The sequence below is a fragment of the Cryptomeria japonica genome, chromosome 9, assembly GCF_030272615.1.
Source record: "Cryptomeria japonica chromosome 9, Sugi_1.0, whole genome shotgun sequence".
Taxonomy (NCBI): domain Eukaryota; kingdom Viridiplantae; phylum Streptophyta; class Pinopsida; order Cupressales; family Cupressaceae; genus Cryptomeria; species Cryptomeria japonica.
Window position 1 is genome coordinate 667,933,523 of NC_081413.1, and position 21,204 is coordinate 667,954,726.

A 21,204-nucleotide genomic window follows, 5' to 3' on the forward strand; every position below is an offset into this window, starting at 1 on the left:
GAACTCTGGAACCCCCAGGTTCCGAAGTTCCTAAGTTCTTCAACCCCGGAACCCCCAGGTTCCAAAGTTCCTTTTTCTCCAACCCCGGAACTCCAAAACCCCTAGGTTCCGTAGTTCCTTGTTCTTCAACCCCAGAACTCCGAAACCCCTAGGTTCTGAAGTTCCTTGTCCTTCTAGCTCGGAACTCCGAAACCCCCAGGTTCCGAAGTTCATAGTTCTTCAACCCCAGAACTCCGAAAACCCCAGGTTCTGAAGTTCCTTGTCCTTCTACCCCATAACTCTAAAACCCCTAGGTTCCCAGGTTCCTTGTCCAACTACGGTGACCCCGGTCCTTGAAGTCTTCTAGCTTGCTTCTGGCTTGCAACACTTTCAGATGGCGTGATCGACACTCAAGGATTTAAATGCTCCGATAATTTTGGTGACTTCTGCACTTTTTTTGTGGAGCCACAGGGGTGCATTTAATGTTTTTGGCAGGATTTCCATCAAGGGAGGCACGAGGCCATGCTGGGTGACTTATGTCATGTCTGACTTTGGAAGCTCAGTCAATCTATCTTCCTCAAAATTGCCTTTGTAGGTACAACTAGGTTTCTTGCATGTACAAGTCAAATGCATGCACTTCCCTACATCTCCAGATTGACTTGCAGGGGTCATGATCACCATTGTAACCCATTTTCTATATAAGGTTGTTAAGCCTCATTGTAAGGGGTTCTCTCCCTGATGCCTTGAGTTTTCTTATGCTCTTCTCTTCTCTTGAAGACTTGTAAATTTTTGCATTTCTGCAACTGTAAGATTGGCTTTTGGCCTTATGATTAATTGAAAATCACCATTCTTGCCTCTTTTCAACTTATGTATGTTGTGTATGATATCTTACCTCCATTATAGGTGTATGCCTTGTGGTTTCTTCTCTTTATATATGTTGTGTTAACTGGTTTTCTGAGTGTGACTTGTGGGAATCCTTCTCCCCTCTTGGTATTCAGTGAATTCTAACCTTCATATGTGCATTGGGGTCACTCATACAACTGAAAAGTTGTGCATCTTTAGGGTGTTTTAGTTAATTACTTATGTCATTTTGGTAGGGAGAGGAACTATCTCTTCTTGGTGCATCACCTCTTTTTATTTCAAGTAATTCTCTCTTCCGTTTACCTCTGCAAGTTGTTAGGATAGGCTTAGGAGTTAGTTTTGAAGTGTTGAGTTGGTTCAACACCTGCACCTAGATAGAGAAGGAAGCTGACCTTCTCCAGAGATTCAACCCCCTTGCGTAAGGTCCCACACTTCGGGGTTGTTTCAATGTTTCGCAAGGTTGTTGAGTTGATAGCTCAGCAAGGGTGCAAGCTTTTGTGATCACAGGTATCATAGCGAGATTTCATTTCAGAGATTGTGTTGTCTTGAGAATTTTGTTGTGGGGTGGCGGATTGTGGATCTGACCTACAGCTGTAGAGGACTGGCGTGAAGATGGCGTGAAGATGAAATAGGAATGGTGGAGCACGTGGAAATGCAACCCTGCTATGATGGAAATGTTGAGAGGAATTGTAGCTCGATTGGAAGCCATCAAGATAGCCCAGAGAAGAGGTCGACCTATTGAATATGTGAGTGAAGATGAAGAAGAAGCACCGATAGCATAGGTAGCAAATCCACTGACGATCGATCCAGATGAAGAGAGGTTCTTGAGGGTTTTGAGTAGGGCGAACACTAAACCACATTTTACCCCACCGGAGTATGATGGTAAGTTGGATTCGGAGTAATTAATGGATTGGATCTCGGAGATAGAGAAGTATTTTGATTTTGAGAACACAACGAAAGAAAGGAAGGTGAAGTATGTATGTACCCAGTTGAAAGGTCATGCATCTCTTTGGTGGGAACATTTGCAGGTTGTTAGACATAGAAGAGTAAAGAGAAGGTCAAATCATGGGAGTGGATGGTTTCTAAGTTAAAATAGAATTTTATGCCACCTAATTATCAAGTAAATATATTTCAGAAGTTGCAGAACTTGAAGCAGAAGGAATCTAGTGTGAAGGTGTATACCGAAGCATTCTACAAGTTGAATATCAGATCCGGACATGTCGATGATGAAATTGAACAAGTTATGAGATATTTGAATGGATTGCGGATGTCTATATAGGATGAACTCAGTTTGATCAAGTTGCAGAATGTTGAAGAAGCTTACCAATATGCCTTGAAAGCAGAAGATAAGTTGAACAAAAGACATGAGCAGAGACATCGAGGTAGAGTTGGAAGGTTTTTCAGAGGAAGATTTCAAGGTGGTAGAGGATATACCAGAGGAAGAGGAACCTGTACAGATCAGAACAAGGACAAGGAAGTAAACAAAGAAGGTAACTCATACTGGAAGGATGACATAAATTTCTACTTAAGGAGAGAACTTGATGGTTACTAGAATGAGGGTTTTTGAAAATATGACAGAAGACAAGATAAGAGAGTGTTTAGGGGGACTTACTTTAAGTGTGGGGGAGAAGGATATCGTGCTTTTGAATGTAAGAAGACAAAGAACACTGGGAGAACAACTTTGGTGGAAGAAAGCCCCACAGGATCAACTAACAAATTAGAACATGGAGAACTTTTGACGATGAGGAGAGCTTTGTGTCATACCAAAGAAGATGAAGAGGCCTTGCAGAGGTGAAATTTATTCAAGACCAGATGTAAGGTATCTGACAAGTGTTGTAAAGCTATTATTAATAGTGGTAATTCAGATAATCTTGTTTAAGAAGAGATGGTGAATAAATTGCAGTTGGAAAGATTGAAATGCCCTAAGCCTTATCAGATAGCATGGATTCAGGATGACCATAAGTTGTTAGTAAGTGAGCAATGCTTGGTGAAATTGAAAATGCTTGGTGAAATTGAAAATTGGGAACTATCATGATGAATTCTTGTGTGATATTATGCCTATGGATATTTGTCACCTTTTGTTGGGTAGACCTTGGTAGTTTGATAGATAGACAATACATGATGGGAGAAAGAAAATATACACTATTGTAGCGAATGGGATGAAACAAACCTTGTTGCCCTTGGAAGAGCCCTTGAAGAGTGAAGTCTGTACGAATGCTAGAATATGTTTAGTGGATGGAAGGAAATTCCTGGATGGAATGAGACATGAGAATGTGTATTTTGCCTTAGTTCCTAAGATGACTAGGAACCTGGAGCATGAAGAAGCACAACCAAAAGAGATTAGGGAGTTGCTGACAGAGTATGAGGATACTATTTCCAATAATATGCCTGATGGATTACCACCTGTGAGGAGTATCAGTCATTGCATGGACCTGATTCTCAGAGCTAGTTTGCCTAATAAAGCTGCACATCGGATGACACCGACAGAGAATGATGAATTTAATAGACAAGTGCAAGAGTTGTTGAAGAAAAGTTTGATTAGAGAAAGTTTGAGTCCTTGTACAGTACCAGCAATGTTAGCACCTAAGAAGAATGGAGAATGGAGGATGTGTACTGATTCCAGAGCAATAAACAAGATCACAGTGAAGTACTAGTTTCCTTTACCTAGGATGGGTGACATAATGGATTGCTTGAGTGGAGCCAAATACTACACAGATATAGACTTGAAGAGTGGATATCATCATATCAGAATCAGAGAAGCAGATGAGTGGAAGACATCATTCAAGACAAATGAAGGATTGTATGAATGGTTGGTGATGCCTTTTTGGTTGACTAATGCACTAGTACTTTCATGAGGTTGATGAATGAGGTATTGAAGAAATTTTTGGGTAAGTTTGTTATTGTATATTTGGATGACATTCTGATTTTTAGTAAGACAAAAGAGGAGCATTTGTTGCATTTAAGACAAGTTTTGCAGAGGTTAAGAGAAGAAAAGTTGTTGATAAACCTAAAGAAGTGTACTTTCATGAAGGAAGAGTTAGTCTATTTGGGATTTATAATATTTGCGGATGGATTGAAGATGGACCCTGATAAAGTAAGAGCAATTGTTGAATGGCCTACATCGGAAAGCATTGGGGAGGTAAGATCATTTCATGGATTGGCTAGTTTCTACCGGAAGTTCATCAAAAAATTTAGTTCAGTTTGTAGTCCTATGATTGAGACAATGAGGGGAGATAGGAAGGAATTCAAGTGGACAATCGGAGCAAATAGAATTTTTGAATTGTTGAAGCAAAAAGTGACTGAGCAGCCTATGTTAGCTTTACCATATTTTAGCAAAGTATTTCAAGTGGACTATGATGCAAGTGGGAATTCAATTGGAGCAATATTAATTCGGGAAGAGAGAGAAGTAGCTTATTTCAGTGAGAAGTTAAATGATGCCAGGAGGAGATATTCAGTGCACGATCAAGAATTTTATGCTATAGTTCAAGCCTTTAAGAAATAGAGACATTACCTATTGCCTAAGGAGTTTGTGTTGTATATTGATCATCAAGCCTTGTAGTATTTGAACATTCAGAGTAAGTTGAATCAGAGACATATAAGATGGGTAGAATTCTTGCAGAGTTACACCTTTGTGTTGAAGCATAGGAGTGGGAAGTCAAACAAAGTTGTTGATGCATTAAGTAGAAGAAGGAATTTGCTGACAGATATGAGAGTGATAGTATTGGGATTTGAGGAATTGAAGACCTTGTATGATGATGACCCAAATTTTGCAGACCCTTGGAGAGCATGTAGAGAACCAGTTATGGTGGATAGAAGTCAATGGTTGGACTATTTCATTTAGGATGGGATGTTATTCAGATGAGTTCAGTTGTGTATACCTAAGAGTTCTATGAGGGAGAATTTGATAAAGGAGAAGCATAGTGGAGGATTAGCCAAACACTTTGGTGTTGACAAAACAGTAGCATTGGTAAGTGAGCATTACTTTTGGCCTTAGATTTATAAGGATGTTAGGAAATTTGTGCAAAGTTGTAGAGTTTGTCAAGCTGCAAAAGGTAGTAGTCAGAATGTGGGATTGTATAAACCTTTGACAGTACTAGAGAGACATTGGGAGGATATAAGCATGGATTTCATACTTGGATTTCCTAAGACACAACAAGGGAATGATTCTATATTTGTGGTGGTGGATAGATTATTGAAGATGGTTCATTTTATACCTTGTAAGAAGATATCAGATGCAATGCATATAGATGACTTATTTTTCAAGAAAGTGGTGAGATTGCATGGATTACCTAAGAGCACAGTTTCAGACAGAGATACTAAGTTTGTTGCTTATTTTTTGATAATATTATGGAAGAAGATGAAGACAGATTTGAAATTCAATTCTACTTTTCACCCACAGACTAATGGATAGACAAAGGTAGTAAAAATGAGCTTGGGAAACTTGTTGAGATGCTTAGTTGGAGAAAAGACCAGAATTTGGGATTTGATTCTTGCACAAATAGAGTTTGCTTACAACAATTCAGTGAACAGGAGTACTGGAAGAACACCTTTTGAGATTGTTACTGGAGCACACCCTAGAGGTATATCAGAATTGAGAGATATCAGTAATGAAGATAAGAAGAGTGCAGAAGTAGAAGAGTTTACAAAACACATGACAACCTTACATATTTAGGTTAAGAAACATTTGGAGGATATGAATAGAAAGTATAAGGAGAAAGTAGATGAGAAGAGGAGACAAGGAATTTGAAGTTGGTGATGAAGTGATGGTGTATCTGAGAAAAGAAAGATTTCTAGTTGGAACCTATAACAAGTTGCAGACGAAGAAGTTCAGACCTTGTAAGATCCTGAGGAAGTTCAGTTCGGGAAATGTATATGAAGTAGAATTACCAGATAGTTTGAATATTTCACCTGTATTGAACGTTGCAAATCTACATTAGTATCATGAATCATAATTCAGTGAGGAAAGTATTGTAAACTTGGAGAAATAGTTGCCTCAGAAGGTGCCAGAGTAGATTGAAGATATTTTGGACAATAGGATTGGGCGTAGTACCCGGAGCAGTCAGTACAAGGAATATCTTATGAAATGGAAAGACAGACCAGTTAAAGATTAATCTTGGATTTCTCAGGTAGAGGTGGACCGCCTTGGTTTTCCTCTGACCCCAGTTCAGTGAGAGACTCACTTTTAGAACAACCTCGGATGTCTAATGCAGGAGTATCCCTGATTCTTGGCAATCTTGCATCAACCAAAAATATTTCTTTTTTGTTTGTTTTTTTGTTTTGTAGTTTTAGCATTTCTTTCTATATTTTCTTGCATTGGCTGATCAGATCTTGTGGAGCTATATTTTTCTTGAGGACATGTTCATCTTCCATATTCCTAAACCGTGGAGCATTTGAATAATTTTTTGGCAAGTTATCGCTTCTGGATTCCGAGACAGTTTATGGCTTTGGATACCATAACCACCTTGATGTATTTTCCTATTGGAGAATCTTGCAGATACTTTCAGTAGCTTCTGAAGCCTTAGCTCATTGATTCTGATGTTCCTTGGTGTGTGACCAACCTACCCTTTGATTCGCACTTCATCCTTTGGATTTTCCAAAGGAATCTCTTTGGTAGAGGTTGACCTATTGGTTTTACATGTTTGATCTTGTTCTTCGGCATTTGATCCCTTTTGGGTCAACTGGATCTCCCCAGACCATATAAATCAATGTAATTAAGCATCATAAATCAGTCATGTAGGACATAGAAGATAGATCTTAAGATTTAAAGGTCTGGAGTTGACCAATTTTGTAACTAAACATGTATGTAGCAGGCTAATGAGCTGAATCTTGTAATCCAGATGTACCAGTTATCTGTAATCATTTTTCATGATCTAATTCATTCAGTCTTGCATTGCCTCCATCATATCCTCTTATTTCCATTGTGTTTACGCTTTCTGCTCGATTCGGATTGATCTCTTGAGGTCCCTCCTAACTGATGATTGCGCCACAAGAGCAAAATAGGTTTAGTATTTGAGACAAATTGAATTGAAAGTTGGCTTGATGAATGACAAAGTGCATTGCTTATATTAGTGATATGTTTCCTTGATAATGTAGAAAAGACAGTTGAGATTTGGTGTCTAAAGGTTTGAAATGCATGTATTCAGTTTTGTCTTCATGGCAATAGGAATTGGTGAAAGGAACTTATGACATGAACTAGTCAACAACAAAGCGATAGGAACTTCATGAAATACATTAAACAAGAATAACATCAAAATGATAACCACATTATTTAATGTGTATGACATCTAAGGTCATGTCTAAGTTTGGTGTTTTAATCTTTCATAAGCATGAGAATGAAGATTGGTTTTGAATGTCAGCGGTTATTTCATGTAACCAAAACTTGACGGATAATTATCAATTATGATTTGTGGGTCAATTGTTGCTAACCATTTTTTGGTGTGATGGATTCGATATTTAAATAAGAAAAGACTTTGCTTGATGGTTGTTGTTATTGGCACGAGATTGAAAATAAGAGTTTTATGCCTACATATACTAAACAAAGATAAAACAGAGTAGTAACATTGTAAATGCAAATTGAATAAATGATGAGAGGGTGAATGAATAATGAGATATCTTTGCTTATAATGAAGAAGTATGTTTTTTGGTAAAAGAAAAAATGTAGCAGACTTAATGATACTCTGAGATATGAATTATATGGGAGGAAAGATTCAGAACTTGTAACAAAGCAAAGGCATATTGGAAAGACTGTGTGAGTGATGATGCTAATGATGGCATCCTGAAAGACATCATGTTGATAGAATTTTGAAGATTGTTGTACAAAAAAGGTAACTACTATAAGGTATCAGGTATTTCAGTGCTTATGAGTTTCTTCAATCATTTTAATAGTGCATTGTGCTATGAGTATTCTTCAAGGCTACATTAACAGAAAGGTTTGATTAGTGTTTGTCATATTTATAGATAAGTGCTTATTACAAATTATATAGGTTGATAGCAAAGTTATTTTTGCAAACTTATTTCAGATTGCAGAGTTTTGATCCATATTTATACATTTTGTGAAAAGTTGAAATAAGTTGATAAGTGTTTTGTATAGAAAACAGAGTAACCCTCTATATTATAATTTGACTTATGTTAGAATATTTAATCTTTACTTGGGTTAGGTTTATTTGTATTTAGTTTGGGATATTCCTTTGGAATCCCTACATGTAATTTATCCTCTAGTACATGTGTGAGGACAAGTGATTTCTTTTATTTTCCTTTATTAAGGAATATTAGATTTCCTCCTTAAGAGGATGTGGACACATGACACATACATTTTATGAATGGTGGCATTCACAAATTTGGGAGTTACTTTGTAACTCCTCTCCTCATCTCTATTTAAGATATGTCTCCTCTTTCATTTCTTCTTAATGAAAATATTGTAAAGAGCTTCTTGCTCCCTCTCTCTGTCTCATTTTATGCATTGCCTCATTCATAATAACACAAGGGGTTTTTCTTTTCTTTTCCCCTTTCAAAAGTTATTGTGCCTCCTTCTTCACATTTGGGTGATTGCTCCAAGGTTTTTGCATTTCTCTCAGTAACATTTATTTCATCAATAAACTTACTTGGATTTTGTTTTTCTTTCCTTGCTCTTGTATTTTCTTTCAATTTCCTCAAGATCGATGTAAATGGAGTGGGTGATCCTGTAAATAGTTAGAGTGTGTTCTCTTATTTCCAGTGAGGAACAAATTGTAACCAACGAGGTTTAGCCAGTGAGGCTTAATAAAGTTTATTTTCATACTGGTTTTTTACCCTTATAGGGTTTTTCACTCAAACCTTTGTGCCATTATATTTAAGCATTTGTCTAACAAATGAACTAAGTTTTATAGACCATTGATTCACCCCCCCTCCCTCCCCCCTCTCAGTGGTCTGGGATATTCCAACATTATGTTTTTTTTTTCTTTTTTGTTCAAGTTAACTTGGGATTGCTTATTTTAGTTGTGCACCTAGCTTATCTTTTATGCATCTAGTTTAGCTAGATTTGAGCTTTATTTAGCTCCTCATTCTTCAACTTTAGTTCTCCTAAATTTAGCTATATGATTTCTTTATAAGAACCTCATTGTATAATTGTAACTCATTTTGTATTCTTTGTTTTTTAGTAATATAACATTCATTTGCGAAACTCTCTCTTATGGAAGGTGTTCTTGTTTGTCATTTGATATTGTAGGTGCTTGTGTTGCAATCTTTTGTGTTGTAAAATTCAACATGGTATTAGAGATTGGATTCAGAAAACCCCTTCTTATTTTTTGAGGGTTTTCATTGCTCAAAAGTATTGTAGGGTCACAAAAATTTTTGTGGATCTAGTGGTGGGCGATTTTTTTATCAGTTTGGCAAAAAATAGGCCTCGCCATCACGTTTGCAACATTGAAAAACCCTAAGATCAATTATTATTTCTTAAAAATCCAAGCAATTGAAATTTGGGGTCAAATTGGTTGAGGGGTTTTACGAGGTGAGTTCTAGAGGTAGCTGAAAATTTTGGTTAGTTTGGGGTAAAACGGGCATCACCATCGCACTCAGAAGGCCTGAGAACCCTTAAAATGCTTGCCAAATCATCAAAATCAGAGATAATAAAAATTTTGAGATATTTTTTGGGGTTATGCATCGTTTTTATGCATCTGAAAGGTTCATACAATCATACCATAGATCCATTAATACGTAGGTCTACATAAAAAATTTCCAGCTCAAAGTTTTGTTTCAAAGCCTTTTCATAAAAAAATATGTGAAAAAGGTGCATTCAAAAAGGGGTTTCAAAAAGCTTTTTTTTTTAAGTCAAAAGGTGGACAAAAGTACGCACCTATTGCATGTGTGCCTTACACAATGTTGATGTCATCATATTTTGGTGGATCTGCTAAATTTGGCGAATTTTTATATTTATCATCATTTCTAAATTTAGTGCATACCTCCAAATTTTGCCCTTCCTCAAATTTTAGCGAGCCCTTTATATTTAGCAGGCTGAGAATATTCCAAAGTTTTTTAGGGGGTTGATTTTTTGCCACATCAACAGGGTGTCACATCAGTAGTTGGTCAACCCTTTGACTTATTTGACCAGTTTGATCTTCCAAGCCATAAAAAGCTACCTTCAGTTTTTTGCTCATAACTTGCTCATACGAGCTCCATCTTATGACTTTTGCATATCGTCGAAAAGTTCATTCTAACACAGATCTATACATGGTAGTAGTTTTGTTAGATTTTTCTTCAAGTTTCATATATAGGCCTCTAAAGTTAGACTTGTTTTTCTTGCTTTTGAGGCTATAACTTAGGCAAATAGACTTCATTTTTTAACTTTTGCATGTCATCAGAAAGCTCTCAGAGTCACCTATTCAAATCTACGAGTATATTTTCTGGATTTTTTCTCAAGTTCTCATTATTTATAGATGATTTGATTTCTTGATTTCAGGCTTTATCTTCATTATGGTTACACTGGGGTTTGTGTTTTCCTATTGTGGGGGGATAAATTTGTCTTTCTCAAATCCTCTTCATACCTTAGCCCTATGGCAGGCTTTGTTATTCATCTCACAACCCATAAATATCACACTTATAAGTATTAAATTACTAAGTTGCTTATGTCCAAGGTTTTATGGTCTACTTTGGATGATACCCAACCCACCTTGGATCATTTGTTTGAGGTTTTTCAGCACAAAAACAAGATGTATGAGGCTATGGGATTGATTTCCATACAAGTTTTAGACAATCTTTAATTTCACCTTGAGTCGCGCACTACTTCGCAAGACATGTGGACTAATTTCAATGATCTTTTTGGGCAAGTTAATGAGTTGCGGGAAATGCAACTAGAGATGGATTTGACCACAATGGGGCCTGATTCATTTCCCACTATCGAGGAATTTTTGGAGAAGTTCAAATCTCTCATATCTTTGTTGAAAGGTTGTTGAAAGGATAGATTTGACAAAGAGTGTGTCTACTTGATCTTGCCTAAGATTTGAGGGTATCTTCAAGTCTTCACTTCTACATTTTATGCCTCCATGGATGTTTTGGGTACAACCTTCACTTTTCCCTCTTTTGAGGTCTTTTATGAGTGGTTGACATGGAAGCAAGCTTTGTTGACTCAATGTGATTCACTTCAAGGCTCCTACTCACAAGCCTTGGTTGCTTAACCCTCTAAGGGAAAATAGAAGAAGAAGTTGAAGCCTAAGACAAAGTCTTCATCACACAGTGAGAGTTCCTTCAAGCCCCCTCAACAGTCAGATCAAAAGTCCAAATCCACTCCACCATCTGCTAATTCTTCTAATTCTAGTGAGTCTTCCTCCAAAACAAAGAAGAAGAAGTTTGGTGAACCTTGCAATTTTTTTGGCAATGAGGTACATCCTCTTACTAGATGTTGGAAGAGACTATAGGCTTTAGAGGAGGCCCTACAACATCATCACATTTTAGCCCCTCAGTCTTCTTCCTCAAACAAAGGCAAAGGTCAAGCTCTTTCTGCATAGGCCTTCACTACAGATGCTACTTGTATACTTGATTCTAGTACTTCTCACCATATGACACTCTCATGATCTTGTTGATTCTCTTTTAGATTATAGCACTACATAGATTGCAGTGGGGGATCCTACTCATATTTTAGTTGTTAGTTCGGGCCTTACTTGGTGTAGGAGCACTTGGAATCTAGTAAATAGGTTTTGAGTCATATGAGTTAGGATTAGGTATACTGTGATTCAATAAGGTCTATTCAGACCATTTGTAATGCAATTGCATGTTTTTAGGTTTGTATGTCAAATCTGAAGTCACAATTTGCAAGTCTATAATGTTGTTAAAAAGTTGTCATTTGTGTTGTCTTCGGGATAAGTTATACCGATAGAGTGTCATTGTTGTAAAAAAGTTATCAGTTTTGTCATCGAGATAGTTATCTCAATAAAGGGTCTCTGTTGTAGAAGTTGTCAAAGTGGTCATCAGGATAGTTATCCCGATAAAAGAGTCATCGAGATAGGTTACACTATCGCGATTGGAAAATCTTGTTCAACCTTCTTTGATGGGCTAACTTGATAGGCATCTAATGTCTTATTCGGTATAGCTATGCCGAAATGGGCGACATCGGGATAAGTTTGTTCTATTAGAATTACGTGAAATGGTTATTCCACCTTGAAAAGTTATTCTGATGAGTGATTAAGAAGTCATGATTGGAGTTACTATTCCAACATCGATGCCCAACATTGATTTAGCAGATCGGTAATGTTATTTTGATATATGTGTCTGACAATGATTTATCAAATGTGGAATTTGAATAGTCCTGCAGTCTAACGATCATGGTGAGAAATCACAAATTTGGTATAAGTTGTATAACCTACGGGTGGAAATGGTGGATATTGGTATGTGAATTCAAAAATTGGATTTTCTAAAATTTGATCATTGGCAACTAATTGGAAGCTCATTCATTTATGCAATTTACCTTATTTTTTGTACTAATTTGATTCAAATTGTTTGGGTAAGCATAAGTGGATATAAAGCAGTGTGGTTTTTATCCTGTTGCCGATGATTGAAATTCTTAACTATCAAAAGGGAGAGAGATCTTTGTTGATTTTTCATGAGATTGCCTAATAACTAGGGTTCAAATAGAAAGTTGACGATTTTCCCCTGACCCAATTGTCATAACACCCTGTGTTGCTAATGTGATGAGCATATAATAATAGAGTCTGAAGGAAGGAATCTATGTGTTTGCATCAATTGATATTAGAGCAAGAAGATATTGAGTGTGTAGATAGATCGCCAAAGGAGGCAATCTACACCAGGACCTTGCTAAAAGGTTTGAGATTTTGTGTTGCTAAGTTCTTTAGTTGCAAGTTGATCCATCAATATTGCAGTAAGGAAGAGGTTTGTGAAGGTGTGTGAGTGGCAGACATGAAAGAGGTCTGTGGTACTGTCTCCAACAAGATAAAGTTGGGTAGAAGGTGTAGAGAGAGAGACCACTAAGGAAGGGTGGTTGTGCATCTTCTAGGATCTTGGATGGGTAGATGGAAGTATGTCGGTGATTGTGTGAGGAAGCAACAACAAGAGTGATGGATATTTGAAACCTTTGAGTTGTAACCATGAGAGAGTTGTTATTACACCATTGATGAGAGCAGTTGAAAGGACAACCCTATGTCCTTGTGAAGATAAAGTTGTGAACCTATTGAAAGAGGCAAAGACAAAGGAATGAAGACAAAACAAGACTAAATGCAAGAAGACAAAGACAAGGCTAGGCAGATGAAGATTTATGAAGGATGAAGAAACAATATAGAGGAAAGTGTTCATTAATAGTCCATGTGCAGGAGCACATGTTCTTTTGTCTCCTAGGGAGTTTTATGTAGGTGCATCGCGAGGAAATTGAACCAGTCAGGAGAAATCGAGTGGCCAGAGGAGAAATTGAATCGACTAGGCAAAATGAAGTTTCGGTTGAAGTCGAATAGTCAGAAGTCGAATGGCTAGGAAGATGAGCAGCCTCGGAACCACAGATATACCAAGGCGAGCAGATTCATTCGAGGGGGATTTTTGTCGACAATTTAGTGTGTGAATGCGGCGGAAGGAGGGAGGTCGTCAGGCCACTCCAGAGAAGCTGAATATGTGTTTGAACAATTTATTATTTGTAAACATCGAATACTGAATGCAACTTCCATCATATGTTATATATTAATAAAGTTAATCCTTTGGTATTCACATGTTTTTGTGTTGGTTATTATTGACTCCTAAACTCATGTAGTGGGTGCTTAACATAGTTTGGTATCGATTTTTGTTATTCTTTGTGTTGGTTATTATTGATTCCTGAACTCATGTAGTGGGTGCTTAACCATCTTTGTCGCTCAGAAAATCAAATGACTTACCCATAGAATTCAATTCTTCTTCAACAAATTCAACTTTTTCTTTGAACTTCACCATACTAACAAGCCATTATAGATAGTATTTGTAAACTTTGTTGGCACTATTGATACAATCTCTCATCTCATTTATGGATTCAGATAAAGTCCTTTTAGCATCATCACATTTCTCCAACATATCCTACATATTAGTTGCTTCTTCCTCTGAACCGTCTTTTTCTTTCTCTACAATCTCTAATTCTTCCTTAACCACAAGGGATTCTGAATCATCAATAACTTCTTCGTATTGCAATTCTTTTTGCTTCTTCTCAGGTTTTGGAGGACCAGAGGACACAATCTCCTTTATCTTCCTCTTTCTAGAGGTCAAACCCTTCTTAGTTGAACCAGTAGCAGGGGATAGCAAACCAATATAGCACATATCCATAAATGACTTAAAGTAAACATCACAAGATTCTTGTCTCTTTTCTAGACCTTTTAGATATCGATAGATATGTCTAGAAACCAGAACTTGAGATTCCCATAACACATTTTCCTTCGTCGATAAAGATCCTACAAAATACATTGTCAAACATACAAGCAACAATCCAAACCGAAAGGGATAGCCTTGATCTTTTGTCATTCTAATATTCTCTAACAACTATTTTTTCAACAATTCACACAACTGGAATACAACATCTTCCATAGAAATCATATGCCCAACATACACAACAATAGCTGAATTAGAACCTTCCTTATTCCTGAAATAAATCTTAAAAGATATACCATACTCAACATATCTCACCATGGGATTAATGATTTTGTCGATCAATAACACTCTCTAATTTCCCATCATACCGGTTAGGGTATCAACCTCTTTATTCTTTATAGTATTCTTAACCGGTACACTCCCTTTGTCACACAAACTAGTAATAGATAAAATAATGTCCTTGGAAATTGGATAGGGTTTATCCAACATTATATAGTCATTCTGCACTCGGCTTAGAATTAATCTAATCACATCCTCGTTGCCAAACAAAGGGAATTCACACCACAAATCCAATCCTTTATGCCCTAAGTCCTTCACCTTATATAAATCTGCTTCGCTTAAACTACTTTCAATTTTCCTAATCTTTTTGATATCAAATTCATCTAGTCGTACCTTTTCCAAAGTTTGAAAATTTATGTTGCTTGACCCTCCAATGATCATATGTGATTCCATGATGTGAAGTTTTTCTCTGCTTCTCTGGTTTCACTCTTTAATTATTGCTCCACTCCTTAAACTCTTTTCTTCGCATGATATAGAAAATGATCTCAAATTCCCAAATTTATCTTGCCAATTATTTTTAGGGTTTTGTCACCAAAAAGTGTCTTGTCGATGATGTTAGGGGGGACGAAATGATTTTCCTTGATAAACTCTCCCTGAGCCAAAGCAATAAGATCTTACCAGAGGAAGAGGCGCCTGCATTAGATTTCGGTACACCAGGATTGCTTTCATTGTTCACCTCCTTCTTTCTCCATACCATGACTTCCTTTTTCTTTGATTCACTAGTCTTCATCACATTCTTCTCCATAGGTTTCTCCATACCAAATTCATTTCTGCACTGATTAACATAATGTCCAGATTTCTTGCACTTATAACAATTGGTGTTTCTCTACACTGAATTTACTAAATTTTTCCTAGATATGCATTGATTATCTTTGTGACCATAACCATTGCATAGATGACAATATCCATGAAAGTTCATATTCACCTTATTCATTTCGATCGGATTATGATTCCAATTCACAATTCATGATTCTTACTATAATTTGCTTTATGACCAAACTTCTTGCAATTGTAACATTGAATGCTTCTACAATATGCAACCTTATGACCAAATTTATTACATTGAAAACAATAACCATTAAATGATGGGTACCTTTGTGCATTCGGTTGTCAAACTCGTACTCTTCTTGTTGTAGATCTCTGATTTTGTATTTTGCTTGCATCTTTAGGTTTCTTGTTGCTTTAGTCTTAACTTGCCTTTTTCTTTGTCATTTTGATTTGAGAATTCACCGGTCTGAAATTCTAGTCCAGTCTTGTCTAAATGAGCTTTCTGCATGTTAATCAAGTCTTCCAGCAGTTTGCTACTTTCAAGAACATTACTTTCTAGCTTCAACTTCTTCACTTCTTGTTCCTGCTTCTCACATTCTTCAGTCTTAAGCTTAATTGAGTCTTTCAGGGTTTCTTCTATCTTGTTGTTTTCCTCAAATTTCATCATCAAATCTTTAACTGTTTCATTCACCTGCTTCAATTGATTATTAAATTCCTTTGTCTCAACTTTAACTTCCGGATTTGTTCTCTCAACTTTTGCACACATTCATTCACTACCTTCACATTCTCTTTCATCTCTTCATTCTTTGATTCCACACTTTCCAGATCTTCAAGAGTTGTCTTCAATTCCTCATCTAAATGATATTCTTTATTCATACTTATCAGTGCCATGATTCAACCAACAAGGATCTCCCTCAAGCGGTTAAGCTATCTGATAAGGGACCAAGCTTTGATACTGGTGCAGTCACCAGTTAGGAGGGACCTCAAAGAGATCAATTCAGACCAAGCAACAAGAGTAAACACAATGGAAACAAGAGGATATGATGGAGGCAATGCAAAACTGAATGAATTAGATCATGAAAATTGATTACAGCTAACTAGTAACATCCAGAATACAAGATTCGTCTCATTGGCTTGCTACATACATGCTCAATTATAGAATCAGTCAACTCCAAAACTCTAATTCTTAAGATCTATCTTCTAACTTTCCTGGAATTAAATTCTAATGCTCAGTTACAATGACTTATATGATCCAGGGAGATCCAATCGGCCCAAAAGGGATCAAATACTAAAGAACAAGATCAAACATGTAAAACCAATGGGTCGGCCTCCGCCACAGTGATTCCTCCAAAAAACCCAAAGGATGAAGTGCATATCAAAGGGCAGGTCAGCCACACGCCAAGGAACAATGGAATCAACAAACTAGGGCCCCGCAAGCTACGAAAAGGATCCACAAGATTCACCAATATAGGTCCAAGCGGTTCCAGTGTCTTAAGCTAGAAAATAGTCTCGAAATCTGGAATTGATAAGTTGTCAGAAAATGATCCAAATGCTCCGCGGTTTAGGAATAAGGAAGATGATCATGTCCTCAAGAAAAATCTATCTCTGCAAGATTCGGTGAGCCAATGCAAGAAAATGCATAAATAAATATTGAAACTGCAAAACAAAAACAAACTAGAAAGGAAATGTTTTTGGTTGATGCAAGATTGCCAAGAACTAGGGATGCTCTTGCATCAAATACCAATTGTTGAATGGTTGAATGGACCGAAATATTGAGAGGAAGTGAATAAGTATTCCCACACTTATAAAACTTTTACAGATATATTAACCTTAGAAATTAATCTCATCAACATGAATCGACAAATGCAAAATAAGTAAACAACATAACCATAAAATGAACACCAGATTTTTGTATCTGGAAAACCCAACTGGGAAAAACCATGGAGAGGGTTAACTCAAGATAATATAACTAGTTATATGGTGTTTACAAAATGGGTGGCTCACTATTGGATGACTCATTGCTAGATTACAAAGCAACTCACTATTAGAATTCTCACTACAATAGAAATAAATGAACTGAGGAAAATTGCATCTCCCAATGCATGAGGTCAGTTCCAAGATAAGATTAGATATAAACTCACAACAACTCACAAAAAATTCTATAAGGGATCTCTCCAACCTATCCATAATTTCTTGTAGAAAATCTGGTGAAGGATTACTGCAACACTATCTGCAATTTGTCAATCCAACTACTTGCACTACAACACTATCTGCTCTTGCACTTTTCCACATACACCTTTGCTCTCACATATATGATACTCCATTGCTTACACTGTATAATGTTCACATACTACGACTTCTCTCTTGTCCATAACTCTGCCACTCACATACTTCTTACTCTGTTATACATCAAAACATACTCTCTCTTTGTTGGGTAAGCACATACTCCAATATAATATGTCGGCCAAGCACAAATAATTTATACAATAATACTTTGCTCAGAACAACATGTTACGCAAAATATGCCTCAACCAAAAATAGGATAACCAAGTCAGCCTTCACTAATCTTCTACATGCTTCCTTCACACACTTCATTTACCGAAACATACACCTCAATTACCAGGACAAAATAAGGGTTTACCAAACCCATAGATTAAGACCTATAAGCACAAAATCCAAGTGCAACAACTTCCGATCTTCAATATATAAATGCCACAGATTACGGAACATAGAACCATAGATCATAATGAAATATAATCATTCGAATAACAATACAAGTGATACAATTGATACTGAAACTAGATACAAACCATGATAAGAAAAACACAAGATTTCGAAGAAGGGGATCTTTCAAAAATAACTTCAATAGCTCATACTTACCTTACTGCTCACGTACATACCGATCTTCCACGGTTACTCAATATGTCACATTTGGTCCTAACCGATACTATATCCGGTCTTAATTGAATCACCGAGTTTGATATTAATGACAACATTCACGCAAATATAACACCTCCATTATCCTAATGTTATCGTGGCTACTAGGAGTGTTGATCTTGCATTTCAGTTATACTAATTTGCTTTTGAGAGTCCAACTCCTATTGGTTATTCCTTCATAGTTCATGTAGATTCTATAAGAAATCTTTAGCATGCATGTTTTGGTCATGTCAATTATAGGTATCCACAATAGATGAGCACTCAGTCTTTGGTTCTTGGCCTACCTCAAATTTATTGCACTGATGGTGTTTGTCGAGGTTGTGTGCTTGGTAAGCATCACAAGGATTCTTTTCCTCCAGGTAGAACCCACTGTGCTAAGGCACCCTTGGATTTAGTCCATAGCAACCTCATGTCCTTTCTCACTCCATGTTTTTGGGGAGTCAAGTATGTGCTCACATTCATTGATGATTTGTCTAGGCGTACATGGGTGCACTTTCTAAAGTACAAGAGTGATGCATTTGATTTCTTCATGAGGTTTAAGGCATTTGTGTAGAATAAGTCTAGTATTTCTATCAAGTAGATATGCATATATAATGGAGGGAGTATGTGAATCAGGCATTTTGAGACTTTTATACTAAGCATGGCATCCTTCATCAGCTTACAATTCCTTATACCCCTCAACTGAATAGTGTTGTCATCAAGAAGAACAAAACACTTCAAGAGATGACTAATTGCATGATTTAGTCTTGATATATGGATGTAACTTTTTGGGCTGAGTCGGTGAATTGTGCTAATTACATTTAGAATCAGACACCTCATAAGGCATTGTGACAGATGACTCTTGAGGAGGCTTGGTCCCATGTCAAGCCTAATGCGTCTTAATTAAAAGTTTTTGGGAGTGTGTCTTTGGCATTTGTTCTAGATGCATAATGGAAAGACATGGAGAGGAAGAGTCAACCATTGATCTTTGTTGGCTACTATGAGGATTCTAAGATGTACAAGTTGTTTGATCTTATTTCTAGAGAGGTCTTATTTTGGCAAGGTGTCCAATTTGATGAGTGTTATCCTCTAATGGACTCTCCATCAATAACATGTCTGCCACTTCCTACTTCTTCATTTCTTGAGGATACTTTGTCTTCTAAGGATGGGGAAGATGTTCTAGTTAAACACCTACCACCTGTGCCACCACTTCCTGAGTGGGTCTGTAGTACAATTGATGTAGCAGGAGATTGGGAAGGTGATCCTTTAAATTCTCATCACACTCGTTCATAGAGTTTTGGGGTCTCTCTTGTGAGTCAGACTATTTCTATTGATCCTCAAAAGTTTTTAGGCATGCCACATATTCTATAGTGGGATCAAGTTATGTAAGAGGAGTATTCTTCACTGATGAAGAACCACACTTGGGATCTTGTTCCTCTTCCTAAGGAAAGAAAGTTGGTGTGGTGTAAGTGGGTGTATCGCATCAAGTATGTTGCAGATGGTTCCATTGATAAGTGTAAGGCTCATCTTGTTGCTAAGGGGTTTTTATAGGTTGAGGGAATTGATTGTTTTGAGACTTTTGCTCCTATTGCCAAGATGGATTTTATTCACCTTGTACTTTCTCTTGTAGCTTCATAGGGATGGTCAGTTTATCAGATGGATGTGAAGAGTGCCTTTCTTGCATGGTGATTTTCATGAGGAGATCTATATGGAGCAGCCATATGGTTCAATGTGAGACTCTTCACTTGTTTACAATCTTTGGCATTTGTTGTATAGTCTCAAATAGGCCCCTTTGGCTTGGTATGAGAAGACGGGCACATTCCTGCTTTTTACAAGTTTCACACATTGTCATTCCAATCCCACAATTTAAACTCAGTGTCAAGAGGCATATATTTTCATATTGGTCCTGTATGTGGATGATTTGCTTCTTACTGGTAGTTCTTCTTCCATGATTCAGAGTGTTCAAAGAGTATTGATGGAGCAATTTGACATGACCGATCTTGGTCTTCTGCATTACTTCCTTGATCTTCAAGTTACTCAATCTTTGAATGGGATTTCCATTTGTCACCAGAAGCATGCTCTTAATATGCTTCAAATATTTAGCATGATTGATTGCAATCCTACCCCCACACTATTTCAGTCAGGGGTTGTGTTGTCTTGCAGTTGTTCTACTCCTTCAGTTGATGTTGCATTGTACAGTTGGTTGGTTGACAATCTTTTGTACCTAAAACATACTCATCCTAATATTTCCTTTATGGTTGGTCTAGTCTCTTAGTTCCCTCATGATCCACATGAGATTAATTGGATGGGATCCAAACATATCTTGAGGTAGATCGAGGACACATTACACTTTAGCATTCATTATACATCGGATTTCTCTAGGATTGTTGGCTTCACTGACTTAGATCGGGTCGGTGATGTTATTGATCATAAGTGTACTTCTAGTTTTGTTTCTTGTCTCAAGGTTTCAGCCCCATTGCATGTTCTAATGAATTATCATCTACTGAGGCTAAGTATCGAGCAACAATTCTTACTATCCAAGAGGTTTTTATGGTTTTGTCAATTGTTGAAAAAGTTTGGTTTTCCTCCTCATGGTCCCACTATTCTTTGGTGCGACAATCAGAGTACCATTCAAATTTCTTGCAACCCAGTGGAGCATTAGTGAACTAAGCACATTGAGATCCACATGCACTTTATTTAGCAATTGATTTAGGATGGTCTTCTCGGCTTGGATTACATACCTACAAAGGAGCAGGTTGCAAACATCTTCACTAAACCCTTTGCGTCCCCATGTTATCTTTAGTCGTGATCAATGCTTGGGGTGAAGGAAGTTTTTTGGGGGGGTCTATTTGAGGCCTTCATTCCTTGTTTAGTATTTCACATTTCTTTTCATGCATTGCATCTCTCTCTTTTGGAGAGGGGTTTTTTCTCACATTGTTTTTTCTCCTTTTCTCTACTTAAAGATATTTTATTGGTTTGTATATGGGTACCTAATTGGGCCTTTTGTTGTTAGGACCCATTTCTACATTCATGCATTTA